The 17,632-nt window shown below is 37.6% G+C and overlaps 1 protein-coding gene across 4 annotated transcripts in view; it reads right to left on the minus strand.

The window, feature by feature from the left end:
* Positions 1–17,632, minus strand: part of FRK (fyn related Src family tyrosine kinase) — a 165,735-nt gene that overhangs the window by 128,146 nt on the left and 19,957 nt on the right. For 2 of the 4 annotated variants that reach the window (XM_038000992.2, XM_008007269.3), the window contains exons 4-5: positions 5,907–5,946; positions 3,326–3,432 (exon numbers count right to left, since the gene is read on the minus strand). The gene's annotated coding sequence lies outside the window, so the exon portion shown is untranslated. The remainder of the gene's footprint in view (positions 1–3,325; positions 3,433–5,906; positions 5,947–17,632) is intronic. The other 2 variants (XM_008007265.3, XM_073022429.1) reach the window with 1 other exon arrangement.

The following is a 17,632-nucleotide window of genomic DNA, read 5'->3' on the forward strand; positions in this document are numbered from 1 at the left end:
CTGTGACATAGTGTGCAAATGACCAGCAGTTCCTGAGGTCCTCTTCCCTGCTGTACCTCTGCATCCTCCTCTACCTTCTCCCCTGATGACTTCCTTGCATTTTTCAGGTTGGGTTCATGCATCGCCTTCTCTGTCATAATAGATGAAAGGCCCCTGTGCACCCCTAAGTTCTGGCAGAAACTTCTACTTGGTTTGTTGTTGAGCCCTTCTTGGTTCTGTATTTGTTTTCCAAGGAGAATAGAATTCCCTTCTTTGAACCTTTAGTGTCTTGTACAATGTCCATCACGTAAATAATAAATATTTGATGAATTAAATAATTAACACAGAAATAAAAAGAAACAGTGTGAGAGAGACAGAGGTAAAAGCGGGCAGGAAACAGAGGGAGGGAGGAAGAAGCCACTGGGGAGAGATAAACATTTATGTGAATATTCATGATTGAGAGTGAAAGTTCTATAGTGTGAAAAGAGCCAGAAGCACAGAGGAGAGAATACATTCTGTCTATTGCTTCTCAGTCCCTTTCTTTCCTCTCTTATTGCTCCCTGAATGTTAGATTCCTTTGCCAGCCTCCTAAACCAGTTTTCCTGCCTGGAGTCAATTTTCTTCTCATTCTTACAGCCACCACATTAGTCTTAATCACTCTCCTACACAATAACCTTCAACAGATCCTCATTGCCTGGAAGATATGACTTGGAATTCAAGGCTAAGGAATTTGTACTTTATCCAAACTTTATCAGATGTACCCTTTCAACACCCCCTCCATTATGGCTTTATGTTAGCCAGACTGGTTTATTAGATCTCCCATATGCCTCATCTGCTCCCACATCTGATCCTGTATCCTTTGCCATTCTTTTATTCAGTATTCTTTCCACTGCTAACTTCCCATCCCCAGTAAGTCTACTTACTCCTGCCTGCATTTCAAGGTCTGAATAAAAATCCCTCACCTCCTTAGACTGTCCTTAACCATTCCAGTCAAAAAATCACTTCTGTCTTTCTTAAATTGTCTAGCTCCCACAATCCCCACTCCTAATATACACAATATTAAATGAATTGAACCATACTCCTATACCTGGTATGCTGAATACTGCTACAGAAAATCCCACAGCTATTCAGTTTTACAGTAGGACAAATTAATCATTCCCAACTCCTGCTAGGCCTCAGTACTAGGCCTTGGAGAGAGCGATCATAAAGGAAAATCGGACTCTGTCTCCCCATCTCACACAGTGACATATTCCCCCACACACAGAAAAGAGGATTATCTCCTAGGCAGCCACAAAAAATAAAAACAAAACTCTCCACCACATAGTCTTTCTCCAAACTCTGGCTGCGAACCCATATAATCTGCAAACGTGCACTTCTTCATACCTGTTGACCTTTGCTCAAGCCCCTTCTTTTGCCTGATGTGATAACCCCAACTTCTCTCCCTTTTCCTACATTAACCAACTTCCAACTTATTTGCCAGATAAATATGGGTTCTTGTCTGTCTTTTAAGAATAGAAGAAAATGTCTCTGTCTTTATTAATTCTTTCCCAATCACTTCATTAGATAGAATTGACCACTCTCTCATTTGCGCCTTCCCAGCATAACCTATACCCATTCTTGTCATTTATTCCATGTCTGTCTTACCAATTGATTCTAATCTCTTTACACACTTAATGTGGTGTTCTTGTGTTCCTATATTGACACAATGCCTAACACTTAATGGGCACTCAATAAATATACGTTGAGTGAAATCTAATGAATATCATTCATCTAGAACACAGTTTATTATATCTTATGTAGTCTAATATCTGCTTATATGTAATTGTGTTGTTTCCCCAAGCATATTGCCCTGTCTTTGAAGACAAGTTTATGTCTTATATTTCTCTGTATCACAAGGAAAATCTAGAATCTGACATATGCATAGGAACTCTCCCTACTTTCACTCTTGTTCAATTGCAATTGTGATGTTTAATACTGAGTGTCAACTTGATTGGATTGAAGGATGCAAAGTATTGATCATGGGTGTGTCTGTGAGGGTGTTGCCAAAGGAGACTAACCTTTGAATCAGTGGGCTGGGGAAGGTAGACCCACCCTTAATCTGTTGGGCATCACCTAATTGGCTGCCAGCAAATAAAAAGCAGGCAGAAGAACGTGAAAAAGCGAGACTGGCCTAGCCTCTCAGCCTACATCTTTCTCCTGTGCTGGATGCTTCCTGCCTTGAACATTGGACTCTGAGTTCTTCAGTTTTGAGACTCACACTGGCTCTCCTTGCTCCTCAAGTTTACAGACAGCCAATTGCGAGAACTTGTGATCATGTAAGTTAATACTTAATAAACTCCCCTTTATATATATACACACACACACACACACATATATGTGTGTGTGTGTGTATCCTATTAGTTCTGCCCCTAGAGAATCCTAATACAGCAACCTATTCTCCAAATGGCAGCCAAAATAATCTTTGTAAAATATCAGTCAGATATGTGTTTTTCAATAGCTTTCCATTGCACTTATGAATTCCAAATTCCTTATCTTCGGGAACAAGGCTCTGATGGGGCTGTCTCCAGCCTGTCCCTTCCCTCCATCTTATACCACTCTTCTGGCTCTCCATGGTCCAGCCACAGTGGCTACCTTTCTGTTCAACAAGGCAACACCCAAGCCCTTTTTTCTGACCATGGATTCTTTCACTATTCTTCTAATCAACAACATTCTTGTCCAGATTCTTCATTTGGATGGATCTTTCTGTTCTCAATCTAAATAACAAATCATTAAAAAGGTTACCCCTAACCACTCTGTCTAAAGTAGCAAAATTGCCCAACTTAGCTTCTCTCTTAGCATGTCTCGTGGGTTGAATTGGGTCCTCCAAAAGGATATGTTGAAATCCTAACCCTCAGCACTTCAGAATGTGACCTTATTTGGAAATAGGATCTTTACAGAGGTAATTAATTTAAAATGAATTCATCAGGGTGAGCCCTAATCCAGTGTGACAGGTGTCCTCATAAAAAAAGAAAATTTGGACACAGACAGGCACAGAAACACCACCATGCAAAGATACACAGAGAGAAGCCAACCATGTGAACAGAGTAATGCATCTGCAGGCCAGGGAACACCAGCAAACACTAGCAGCTAGAAGAGGCTAGCTATACACCATGGTACTGCTGACAACTTGATTTCAGACTTCTAGCCTCCAGAACTATGGAAAAACAGAATTCTGTTGTTTTAGGCCACCCAGTCTTTGGTACTTTATTACAGCAGCCCAAAAGAACTACTATAGCATGTCACTATTTTTATGGGTTTTTGTTTGTTTGTTTTGTTTTTTTCAGCACTCATCACACTCTGTACTTACGTCTTCTATTTATTTGCCTTCTGAGTACAGTCTCCTCTACTAGAAAATGTTCCAGTGAGATGGAGGCCTCTTCTACCCTCTTCACTGCTATGTCCCTAGAGCTTAACCTGTAATAGACAACCAATAATCATTACATAATGGTAAAAATACCAAAAAAACATATTTTTATTGATAAAATAATATCACTACAAATGCAGTAGATACAAAGACACTGCTATTTCAGTGGAAAATTCCTATTTCTAGAAGGAAAGTTGTGGCCACTTATACTAATTGTAAGAGTCTTGTTGTTGTTGTCATTTTCTATAATAGAACAAAGTGAAATGTCTCTAAAGATTATTTTATACCAAAGGCTGAATGACAATGTCTGGTTATTACTGCTGAGAGGCTGATGATGGGATGTACATTATTCTGAGGTTTAATGGAAACTTTTTCAGGCTTCAGCTCTCTTCCCTGATGCCATTAAATAAGCAGATCCCAAACAATTTCATCTTATCACTTGTACTAGAGTCTTGGCATCAGCTTAATCTTTTATTCTCTTCCAGACAAAATTTAGATACTTCCTTGGGCTATAATACAGCTTGGTACCTTGGGATCCTCCATCTCTTTCATCTTAACCTTCATCAATCCCTCTTTTAGTCATCTCTTGTAGGACCAAACACTAGCCTGACACTAGGGGAAATGACAAGAATCTGTTAAAACGAATGAAAGGAAATGAAATGTGGAACTCTTAAGTTATAATCAGAGGAAAACAATGATGATGATCATCATGATGATGAAAAGATGGCCTTTAATATGTGAAGCAGATGGCAACAACTTAATTTTAAATTTATTCTAGTTTTCTTGGCCAAAGAGTATAATCCTCAGACTGGAAAAAGAAGACCAGATATATGTGAGTAAATCTTGGAATTTAAAGAAAAGCAATGATTATTAGAAGCCAATATGGGCTTACAAAGAAAACAAAGATGCCGAATTAACCTCAATTTCCTTTTTCATATAGAACTACTATTGTAAATAAAAAATTGTTTAATTAGTTCAGAACTTATAAGACATCAAAGCCAAATGCTGTATTTTACAACTGGTTCTATCTAACCAGCTGAAACTGTTGAAGAACATGAATTTTGAGGTGTGTTGGCATACCACGTCCTTAATGTTCGTAACCGTAGCAGTTTTCCTGACCAATGATGATGGACTACATTAAACATCCAGCCAACATGGGATGCTGGACCCATTCTCTCCTATACAGAAGGTGTGTTTTCAATACTTAAAGAGAATAATCATGAAACTCTATTTCTATATTTGAAAACCCATGAATTTTACCCTCAACGAACCACAGCTACTCAGTAAATGTCTTTACTGATCTGAGTTCCCTTACTTGTAAGTATATCAATTCAGCTTTAAAAAAAAAAAAAAAAAATTTTTAAAGTTTTTTGTTTCATTTTTGACACTGTCAAAGACACAAAACAGGCATAGTATATCTAGATTTCAGTAAGATACTGAAAAAAATGTTCTAGCAATACCCGCAAATGGGATTAGAGAACTTGCTTTCCAAAAAGACTGAATATTCTTGTATATACAATCTCCCAGAAGCAGCTGATAAGCCTTTCCTAAAATATAGTTATCCATGGTTTACCTAGGTGATTTGTTCTTGCCTATTAAGCAGATAATTCATCAATCAAGATTCACATCTACCTAGCAGCAACATTATTTTAGCAATGCCACAGAGCCTCTCTAATCTGTTAGACACTATCAAAGTTCCCCAAAATAACAGAAAATAGAAGCACCTGAAGTCTCTGGGGATTTTTTTCTCTAGCACTTCTCTTTTGATATTTCACCAAATTTGGATACAAAATTTGTGGTTGGGCTGACTGAACATGAGGATATGCAGTATGACAGCATAGTTCTCACTGTTCATCTTCAAGTTTCTTGGCTAATTCCAAACTCTATGTGCAAAGTAACATGAGCAGAGTCATGCCTCTCTTGCAGTTAACTCCTATTAAAAGATTAATATTATTCAATATTACTGTGAAAAATATTTTTAAAACGTGCATTTGGCCAGGCATGGTGACTTGCACCTGTAATCCCAAAACTGGGGAGGCTGAGGTGGGAGGATCACTTGAGGCCAAGGGTTCTAACCAGTTTAAAAACTAAAAATCAGTCTCACTTGGTTTTCCCGGATGGTCTTATCCAGGTATAAAAGTGGATTAATTCTGCTTAGTTTCATAGATCAAACAAAAAAGGATAAATGTCATTCTGCACTAGAGCAGGGGAAAACAAAAAGGATTCAGGGTGGTGAGACCTGCAGATGGTCAGGGGAAATTCCTTGTGGATTTGAGCTTCCTCCTGTCTCTCTCACCTTTGACACAAAGCATCATGAACTACCCAGGGATCCTGTAAAACTTAGATTCTAACTCAGTAGATCTTGAGTGAAGTCTGAGAGTCTGCCTTTTTAACAAGCTCCCAGATGATGTCGATACTGCTGATATTAGGACCACAGTTTGTGTGGCAGGAATTTAGTGACTCAATTTATAGCTTGGTTCTCTGAGTGAGAGATATCAGCAAATCCTCACTGACTATCACCCACCTTTGAAAGCATGGTCATCTAATCCCTTGGAGTTTTCACTCTGAAAAAAAGATTTTAAAGACCAACTTATCTAATTATCTCATTTTAGAAGGAAGAAAACAGCCCATTATTTAAACAAAACAAAATAAAACAAAAAAACTGCTAAGGTGAGTTGTTTTAGGTCACAGCTATTAGTGATGATAAAATCAGAAATAACCAACCCTGTACAAGAGAATCTTCTCTTTACTACACAGCTGCTTCTTCTCAAAAAGTTCAGTCAAAAGCAGATTCTGGACAATTCTTGGCTAGCATAGGTGGCAGGGTTGGGGGGCTGCATGGGTAAAGAACTCAGGGAGTGAAAGAAGAAAAGTATGTGGCCAAAGAACTTTTTTACGTATAATGTGACCCAAACAAGATCCCAGGACTAGGACCCCAGGCTCCTGATTCTCAGTCTAGGTTTATCTTGTGCTAACAACAATTTATTTTGTATCCTTTGAATTATGATGTTCACAAATCATATAACCTGAACCATGGGCTTTCCTTTCTCAGAATGCTGCATTTAGGATGCAAAATCTCAATAGTATTAACAAAATCCTAACGCAAGAAGAAGAAAAAAGTCATATATCCAATCAGTATTTTCCAGTTAAAAGAGATATGTAATAGGTTAATTTCTATCACCCATGTTGTAAAAATTTTAGTCATTAGCAACAACAACAACAACAAATGTACCGTTTCTTACTTATATATACATGGTATTTTATAGAAACAAAGAAAAAAATTCTTATGTCAAAGTTTTCCAGATTAAGATTTTTCCTATGTCCATGCCAAGTAATTGGATAGAGCTTCAAGAATTTCTTGTCCAGCTAGGCCTTTTTTTGTCTCTTGAAACATAAGAAGTATACTTGGCATTTTTTATTTTGATATTGGACATTTTTAAGTACCTGGTATTTTAATAACTAAGTTGATAATAATGATGTTTTAGCAATGTTTTTATTGAAAATCTGTTAAACTTATAATGCATACTGTCATGTATGGCACACATGTAATTGGTGTCCTGGGCCTTGGAAGATAGAGTAGCTCATTTTGGAAAAGTAACTGAGTCTTAGGAGCTTATTATTTCTTGGTGGATCATCAAAGTCAATATGGTCAGTATATAATAAGAGCCTATTACAAGGCAGTTTGCTCTTCCTCAAAGTTAAATCACAAGTCATGCCTTGTCCCCTTTGTACATAATGATATGTACGCATTTGGTTCGCTTTAGCACAGAAAATCTGTAATATGTGCTCTACTCATCTTCACAAAGGAAAGTATTCATTACAGATGGTTGACTATACACATTTTTACACCTTCATGGTTAACAGAAATTTCAGAATATCAACTTTAAAAGAAAATACATGAATTGAGTTACAAATCCACTCAACAAACCTAGCCCTACATTAATAGAATGTGAAAAACCTCATCATTCTCCACTTTTGCCTCCAGCAAATATGCCATCTTCAGCCACTGGAGGTCATCTACTGAAACTTCATTGCCCAGTTCATAACAGATGCAATCAGAATTTGTTTGATAACAAAAACACCTATCAGCTAGTCTGTCAGTGCTCTAAAAAAAGATTAAATCACATGCTATTAATAGACCAATTAAAGGAAGCACACTCTGGTGTGCCTATTAAAAATTATTTATTTCAGCAGTCCTTGAGGCTTACCTCCTTTGCTTCACTGATTCAACAAATATTTATTGAGCTCCTACTATGTGTCAGGCACTAGGTTAGTGCATGGGGATATAAAATTAAATAAAACAAGCATAGTGTCTCCTATACAAGGAGAGTCTCTCTCATTGCAAACAAAAATGTGACCAGATAAATATCGTCAGTGCAAAAGGAGGTACAAATCTAAAGAAGGCATACATTTGTTTGGAAACATGTCTCCCTCTCTGACTACCATAGTAGTTTTCTTCTTTTATAATTTATTCAACACATAATTGTCGAACATCCCCTGCTAGGTATCAGGCAGGGTATTTGCTGTTGAGGATGTTGTCATGAAAAGAGGTACAGCCTGTAACCTAAATAGAATTTGTAAAACTAGTAGAGCACTGATAGCATTAGACAAATAGTTGTAGAAATAATTAATAACCATCCTGCTAAGAGCTATGAAGCAGAAGTATCAGGTACTATAGGAGGGCTATTACACTCTATTATACACAAGAGTCTTTAGATCTATACTGGTTTCATCTTTGTATCACCCACAGAGCTTGGAAAAGAACATTGAAAAATTGATGTTTAAATAAATATATGTTGAGTGATTGAGTACTGAATTTGAGGATGGGGTAAAAAATGTCACTCTTTATAAATAAAAATATTAATCAAAATGACTAGACATGGTATTCATTCTTGCTGTTCAAAGATATTTCCAGTTCTCATCTTCTAAAATATGGTAGAATTGTACTTTCCTATCCCTTTGAAGATAAGCAAAGACATACGATTTGCTTTGACTGATGAAATGTTAGAACTGATTACTTCACTTCCAGGTTAAACACAGACACACACACACACACACACACACACACACACACACACACACACGATGCCTTTCAGAGGAAATGTGCAGTTACATATGTTTCCTTCCCCTACCATGATGACAGTGTTTCCAGATGAGGGGTGATCTATTAGCCTGCATTGTTGGCTAAGCAAAACATGGAAGAGCTTCCATTGACCTGATAGGTACATATAACCTGACTGGATTAAGAAAATGTGGCACATATACACCATGGAATACTATGCAGCCATTAAAAAGGATGAGTTTGTGTCCTTGGTAGGGACATGGATGCGGCTGGAGACCATCATTCTTAGCAAACTATCACAAGAACAGAAAACCAAACACCGCATGTTCTTACTCATAGGTGGGAACTGAACAATGAGATCACTTGGACTCGGGAAGGAGGACATCACATACCAGGGCCTATCATGGGGAGGGGGGAAGGGGGAGGGATTGCATTGGGAGTTATACCTGATGTAAATGACGAGTTGATGGGTGCTGACGAGTTGATGGGTGCAGCACACCAACATGGCACAAGTATACATATGTAACAAACCTGCACGTTATGCACATGTACCCTAGAACTTAAAGTATAATAATAATAAAAAGTAAATTTAAAAAAAAAGAAAAATAACCTTTGTTGTTTCAGGCCTCAGAGAGTTAAGGGTTGTTTCTTGTAGGAGTTTAACCTAACCCATACTAACTGATAACCTAGATAAGGTGAGATATCTGTGGAAAGTATAACAACGAAGAAAAACATCAAAAGAAATAGTAAGTAAACTGCTGGTAAGATTAGCAAATGGCTTGGGGTGCTCCCTGGAAAATAAAATATCCCTCTGAAATGGATGCTAGAAAATGTAATGTGTTTGTCATGAGGATATTTGTTATGTAATTATAAAAAGGCTTTATGTGTATGTATGACATTTAAAATATTGAAAGAGAAGAGTGGCACCAGAAGAACGTATCAATATGTCTCCACTGTACCCTGATTTTAATTACGAGTTAGTATGGCAGAATTTTGGTAAGAAGAAGAAAGGGTCCTGCTGATATATTAAGGTGAGAAGATCATCTGCTTGGTACACCCAGTTTCTTTTTTCAGATTCTATATGCTCTAAGTAAGTTTCTTTTCTCTGTCTTGGACTTCCAAATGTGTCTTATCAGTTCTGCCAAGTATACTTCTAATTTTATACTTACAAATTCAAGAACGGAGCACTAATTCATGTAACAGAAATTTGATGTGCAATGACCTTGACTAGAGAAATATTTATTTTCTTAAGTGATGAGTTTCAGCAATTATTCTTAAGTAATGAAACATCTCCCTAGTACACCAGACAAATTTCCATGGAGGAAAATCATAGTGATTTACAAATTCTAACTGGAAACAAAGAAGTGTATTGAACTTAACAGCAAACAAAATGCATCAATATGTAACAACAATAATAAAATTAATTTAGCAGGAATTACTGTTGAGACATTAAATAACAAAAGCACTAAACGTATTAAAAATGAATAGGGAAGCAGCAGGTAAGTGATCACCACTTAAAACTCTCCCAAGAAGCCACTACAGCCCATGACTTATTTTCCTTGTACATATTATGTAGGAAACTATTTTTCAGTTCATGCAATAATATTTATACTGCATTTTCCATTAAAATGTGCTCATAAGTATTAATCAATTCCCATAACAGCACAGAGATAGCTAAGAATTATCCAGAGTTGACAGACTGAGAGCTTGAAATGATGTTTGACTATAATGTTAAGACTGCTGGGGGAATTAATAAGAGCTGACACGAGAGTTCCAAATTCTGGCTCCTGGCTGCTGCCAGCATGAAGGAAGCTGTCAGAAAGTTAACTTATCCTGTCCTCTGCCCACCACATTGACACAAAGGAGCCAAGAGCACCTGCTTGTACATTACACCTGCGTGATCAGCAAAGCTACTGCAGATGCTCTTTCTATTTTAGTTCTTGGTGTCTCACAGAGTTAGGTATTTCACTTGGAGAAGATTGAGAAAATCTTCAAATCCACAATTCAATGACCTGGGTCAAGAAGTCCTCCACAGGTCTGACTTAGAACTTAAGAAATAATACTGTTATATCCTAAAGCTACAACCAGGAGACTGGGGGTGACTCCTCTGTCTTCATAACGACTAACACCTTTGTTTACATGCATTTAATGTTAGGAAGCTTGTGATTTGTACATGGCATACTGGTTACCAGGGACTGAGGGTCTCCAGCTCTGCTGGACTTTCAGTTTTAAAGCTGAGGAATTCCCAGGCAAACCCAAATGGTTGCTCACCCTTCTTCTGGGTAATGAAATATGCCATGCTTCTTCATTTTATGTAACTGGTGAAACTAATGTAATCAGTTGTCTTATTTCTTCGAGTAACCAGATATATATGGGACAAAATTAAATTCAAGCAAACACTTTTAAATTATTTATTTAAAAATATTTTTTAGTGAGTTATGGCTACGTTTTCATAGATAGCAAAATTTCACTAACAATATTCAAACTGCCATGAGGTAAGACCACCCGTATATATCAAAGACTATACCAAAAACTTGTCTTGAGATTATTTCCTTGCATAGAAGTCAGACGGGAGGAGTCTAATTCCCTTTGTACCATCCCTGGTCCACTTCTCATCTGTGGCCCTCAGTCAACCTACATCACAGCCCTGTGAAGGGTTGTGAAAAACTTCCTAATGCTCTCCAGTGCCATACCAGGGCACAAGAGAATCTGAGGGGCTGCCATCAGCTTTCTATGTCATGCCTGTCCCTCTGTTGTGCCATCCTGGGTTCCCTTTGATTTTACACCTTGACATTATGGCCTCCTAGGGTTACAGTCTGGGAATCCAGGCAGCAATATATACTGTTCTGGGAGCTACCTGATTCCCCCTCCCTTGTGAGTGCTCAGAGAGAAGGAGAAGGGCAGAGATTAGGGTCATTTCAATCATCCAAGGGGGTTTTCAGCTCTCACAAAGGTCCCTCTGATTCTCTTTCTCCCACTTGCAGGTTGAACTCTTCTCTCCTTTTGGAAGAGAAACCAGTTCTTACATGTCACCATCCACTCTTTCTCCACTGTGAATCATGAATAGATTCTATGCTAGGTCCCAGGCTTTGGCTTCTCTATAATTACTTTCTATTTATATGACTGTGAGTAAGTATTTCTTTTTAATCTTCTTATGCCCATGTCCTCATCTGCAAAAATAGGGATAATTATAGCATCTACACCATATGGATCATTGTGAAGATTATATGAGTTAATAGGTATAAAAGTCTTACGAAAATTTTGACACAAAGTAAGCCCCCAAAAAAGCTAATAGTATTTTTGATTTTGGTGTGATTATTCAAATGTAAGCTTTAGAACTGGGGGAAAAAAAAAAAACCTGGAACTTTTTTCCTCCCAGAACTTGGTATAAAGACTTTTCTTTTTTAAGTTGATTGTTTCAGGCAAAGCCTCAAAGGCCCACTTTGAAACTCAGGTAAGAAATTAATACTCTTTATTGGGGTTCTTTTGTGCCCTCCTTTCCCTAGAGACCTAGACCTCAGTCTTTGGCTCTGTTTTTAACAGTAAAAAAGTACTCCCCTCACCACCCAAAATTAAGGAGTAAAGGGATGAAATAATACCAGGATGATATTACAGTCTTTTGCTAGCTGTGTGATCTTGGCAAGTGGCATAAACTCTGAGCCCTACACTTTACAGGTGCTCAAAGAAGGCTGTTAAGGCTGGACTGAACAAAGTGAGGAGAGTGACAAGAGGTGACAATGAAAGAGGGATGAGATCTGCAGAGCCTGTAGACTGTAGAACACAAAAATGTAATGAGATAATAAATGGAAAATTTTGGCACATATCAACTCTTCACTTAATATTGATTCCTTGACATTCCTTGACATTGACTCCTTCCTAACAATTCCTTCTGCAACACAGAATTTCTCATCTTCATTATTGTTTTCTTAGTGCTCTTCTTGTTTTAAGTATTTTAAATTGAGTCACTTCATTTGTATATGTCCATTTGCTAAGTGTCTTGCATATCTATTTCTGTTACGAAAACTCTCACCAAAAGTTTATATGATGATTGCCAGATGATAAAAGATTTTTCTGAAATTATTTCAAGGAAATTATTCATTTTTTTCTTACAGTATGTTACGATGGATGTCATATTTATGCAACGTTGTATGTCAAATTTATTTATGTAAATATATAAATACTAAACAGCAAAGTTCAAAATGATTTATTTTCTTTAAATTATTTTAAAGTATCCTGTTCTATTGAACCACACTTCCTTTTATATTTCACATATTTTAATTTCAATTATTGTGTCAATTTCCGGATTTTAAAAATGATTCCACCATTAGATTTTTGCTACCTTTTTCTAACAAATGAGAAATTATGATTTTTTTCATCCATTTCAGCCTTTGTAAAATATAGCAATGATAAGGAAGCAAAGGGTATGAAATAGCTTATAAACACCATGCTGAATCGTTTCTGGTTGGTCACGGACTGACATGTCTAACATCTTTGTTGCACTTACTCTGAGGATGAAAGCTGATAAGTGAGCTTAACTGCTCAAGGGTAACACGTTTCCAACCAATTCTCATGTGTTTTTCTTTGACTAAGGTGCTGCAGTGGGCTGGCTGCACAAATGGCCATCCTGACCCAGGCAGTGTTTATCCTTCTGTTGTTCCATGAGTGCCCTATGCACTCATTCTCTAAGTTAAAATAATAATAGTAACAATACCTTTCACTTTGCTATCAGTTTGAATCTGAACTTGTCTAAGAAAGGTGTTTACCAGATCAAGGAAAGAAGGATGATAATGTTACAGATTATTTTTATTGTACTGTATCTGCATTATCTTGAAAAATCCATCTCCCAATTCATAAACATTTTCAGTTACCCAAGGATAATTCTGAAGTATTCACATGTCAGATTGACTAACCAAAAGATGAAAGAAATGAAAATCAAAAAGTTGCAAGTTCTTACCACATTTAGATTAATAAAGTAATTCACATAGAAAGAGGTGCATTACAAACTCCATTTTACATGTTTTTACCTGTAATGTAGTTACTGTCAGTCAACTTTACAACAAAATAGAAAAACAGAAGCTTTAGGTTATTTACTGAGGTCACATATCAAGGATCAAGCAGGAATTAGTTCCCAATGCATCCAGTGCCAAAGACTTCACTCCTTTATGATGTTACGGAAGGAATATTTCGCATAGGGCTTAGCTGTGCCTGTGAAAATGCACCCTAGGACACCAGCCCTTCCCCACCTTGAAGGACCCAGGGTTGCTTTTTCTTTCACAAAGATTACAGTTGACTTCAGCTGCTCCTCAGGTAAAGTGGACTTTAAATCCTATAGCTTCCCACCCAACTCATTCAAATTTGTAATTTGATCCGTGTACATATATGCACAGTGCTAATTCAGTATGATCTTTCTCTAAAATACCGCTTCTCTTCTCTATTTAAACTGTAATTACCCTTAACTTCTTTCTTGATCACATATTCATGTGTACATTACCTTACTCATTGAACAGTTTTTTGAGTATTTCTTAAATTCCAGGGACTATGCTAGGTACCAGAGAAAGCTTGTGCTTCTTTCTTTCAGAGAAAATGGGGAATCTCCTTTGCTTTATTATAGATCTCAATGTCATCATGCCTATGACCAGACTCCTTTATTTGTTCCAACCCTGCCAGATCAACTAATACTATACAGCAGTTATGCAACTGGACGTTGGCATGTCTTACAAGACAGTCTAAACATTTGAACATTGGCCAGGTGCAGTGACTCATGCCTGTAATCTCAGCACTTTGGGAGGCCAACACAGGAAGATCACGTGAGGTCAGAAGTTCAAGACCAGCCTGGCCAACATGGTGAAACCCCGTCTCTACTAAAAACACAAAAATTAGCCGGGCATGGTAGCAGGTGGCTATAATCCCAGCTACTCAGGAGGCTGAGGCAGGAGAATCACTTGAAACCGGGAGGTGGAGGTTGCAGTGAGCTGAGATCGTGCCATTGCACTCCAGCCTGGGCGGCAAGAGTAAAACTCTGTTTCATAAATAAACAAACAAACAAACAAACAAACATTTGAAAACGAAAATGAGCAAAATGACTTCTTTACTCAGGAGTAGCGTCCCATCTTCTGGACAACGGTTATGAACATGGGCGGAATTGTTAGAGGTGTTTAGCTTGTTGGATAATATTGTTTTTTATTACTAGGACTAAAGACAATACAATAGTCTCCTGAGCACAGTCTTGTTTTTCTTCCAATGTCCCTTGACCAATTTGGGAAAATGAGTCTAACTAGCCTGGTGTCCAGTTATTAGATATCTGAGGTCCTAAACAGCTTGGGATGGACACATAGACTCCTAATAGCTAATGTATGTTAAGGGTTTTGTATGTTTGTTTGTTTGTTTGTTTCAATAGGGTCAGGGTTAGTGTTAGTCGTTTTAATTCTGAAAACACTCCATGTGAAGTAAATACCTTGTTTTGTTAAATTTTCAAAATTGTGAGATACAGCCAACATACAGAAGAGTGCAAAAACTTAAACGTACAACTTAACAAGTTGTCAGATGCGCGTGCTCATGTACTATAACACAGATAAAGAAAGAGAACATTATTGACACACTAAAAGTCCCCTGCAGGACCGTCTGCATCATATCCCCATCTACCCTCTCCCAGTGCCAAACACTTTCCTGACTTTTACAGAATTCAACTTCCTTTTATTTCTTTATTGTTTCACAACAGAATTAACCATCCCTAAAAACATACTTTAATTTTGCCTACATTTTTATTCATGCAGTTCCCGTTTTGGTGCCTCTGGCCCCTTTTGCTTAGCATCATGACATTAAGATTCATCTAGTTTGTAACATATCAAAAGTCCCTTCCTTTTCATTGCTGTGTATTGTAACTTTGTGTGGATATTCCATGTGTATTCTGTTGGGATGCACTTTTGGGTTATTTGCGGTTTGGGGTCATTTTGAACAATGCTATAAATCTACATGCACACATCTTCTGGTGTGCAATGTGCACATTTGTCTCTCTAGTGGTGAAACTGCTGAGCAGTAGATTATAGGCAACTTTACTAGATATTACCAAAGAGATTATTCATAAGAGTTCCTGTTGCTCCACATCTTTGCCTGACTTGAATTATCAGACTTTTAATTTTTGCCAATCTGATAGATTATAGTAATAGTTCCCTAAAGATCTTTTTTTTTTTTTTTTTTTTTTTTTTTTTTTTTTGAGGCGGAGTTTCACTCTGTCGCCCAGGCTGGAGTGCAGTGGCCGGATCTCAGCTCACTGCAAGCTCCGCCTCCCGGGTTCACGCCATTCTCCTGCCTCAGCCTCCCGAGTAGCTGGGACTACAGGCGCCTGCCACCTCGCCCGGCTAGATTTTTGTATTTTTTAGTAGAGACGGGGTTTCACCGGGTTAGCCAGGATGGTCTTGATCTCCTGACCTCGTGATCCGCCCGTCTCGGCCTCCCAAAGTGCTGGGATTACAGGCGTGAGCCACCGCGCCCGGCCAGTTCCCTAAAGATCTTAATCTTCATTTTTCTGGTTTCCAATGATATTGGGCATCTTAATTTGAATTCTATTTATATGCCCTCTTCTTTGATTCAGGGCCTTTGCCTATTTCTGCATTGGGGTTCTGTATTATTTTTTAATTTATTTTTCGGAGTTCTTTCTGGATAAGAGCTCTTTATCAGTTATATATGTTGAAAATACACATTTCTTCTTTGAGGCCTACTTCTTCACTATCTTATTGTGTCTTTTAATAAAAAGAAAACTTAATTTCATTGTAGGTATATTTAAAATGTTTTTCTTTTATGGATAATAATTATTATATTGTTTAATAAATCTCTTCTTTTTTTGAGACAGGATCTTGCTCTCTCACCCAAGCTGGAGTGCAGTAGCACAGTCGTGGCTCACTGCAGCCTTGACCTTCTGGGCTAAAATGATCCTCCCACTGCAGTGCCCTGAGCAGCTGGAACTACAGACACATGCCACCAAACATGGCTAATTTTTAAATTTTTTGTAGAGACAGGGTCTAACTATGTTGCCTAGGCTGGTCTCAATCTCCTGAGTTCAAACAATTCTCCTGCCTCAGCCTTCCAAACTGCTGGGATTACAGGTGTGAGCCACCATCCTTAGCCATAACTCTCTTCTTATTCTAAGATTATGAAAATAGTCTCCTATGTTACCTTTACCCTACCTCAGCTCAAAATGAATAGTTAAAATGTAATCAATGAAAAAAAGAAGACCTATTAAATAAAGGGTATTGACTCAATTGACTATCCATTAAAAATAGTAATAAATGTGAATATGTACCTTTTTATAATAAAAGTATTCAAGTTAGATTAAAAGCATAATGCAACAATAGCATAAAATATTACAAGAAAATATAAGAAAAATGTTTTCAAAATCTAAGTAGAGAAAAAGCCTTTTTGTTTGTTTGTTTTTGATATGGAGTCTCACTCTGTCACTAGGTTGGACTGCAGTGGCACGATCTTGGCTCACTGCAACCTCCGACTCCCAGGTTCAAGCAATTCTCCTGCCTCAACCTCCCGAGTTGCTGGGACTACAGGCATCTGCCACCACACCCAGCTACTTTTTGTATATTTAGTAGAGACGAGATTTCACCACGTTAGCCAGGATGGTCTCGATCTCCTGACCTTGTGATTCACCCACCTCAGACTCCCAAAGTGCTGGGATTACAGGTATGAGTGAGCCATTGCACCCGGCCAAAAAAGCCTTTTTAAGTATGAAACCCAGAAGGCTGGAACCCAACATCTTTGCCTATGCAAAAATGTTAAACTTCTACAACATACCACATTTATATAATACAAGGAAAGCTACAACACAAAGTTGAAAATAACTGCAGTCTAGAAAACAGACAATAGATTAATATTTGTACTATATGAAAACTTTCCACACGTTAGAGAAAAAAGAAATAACCCATAAGAAAATGAGCAAGAGATATGAACAGACAATTCATAGATTAAGAAACATAAAAGGACTTTCAAGCATATAGCATATACTCAAAGTCATTAATAATGAGAGAAATGTAAATTAACCCTATAATGAGATCTATTGTTTGCCCTTGATTGAAAAAAATTATAAATATTGACAATATCCATTTTGATATGGATGTGAGAAAACAGATGTTGTATTAGTCTGTTCTCATGCTGCTAATAAACACATATCCAAGACTGGGTAA

This window comes from Chlorocebus sabaeus, chromosome 13 (genome assembly GCF_047675955.1).
Source record: "Chlorocebus sabaeus isolate Y175 chromosome 13, mChlSab1.0.hap1, whole genome shotgun sequence".
NCBI lineage: Eukaryota > Metazoa > Chordata > Mammalia > Primates > Cercopithecidae > Chlorocebus > Chlorocebus sabaeus.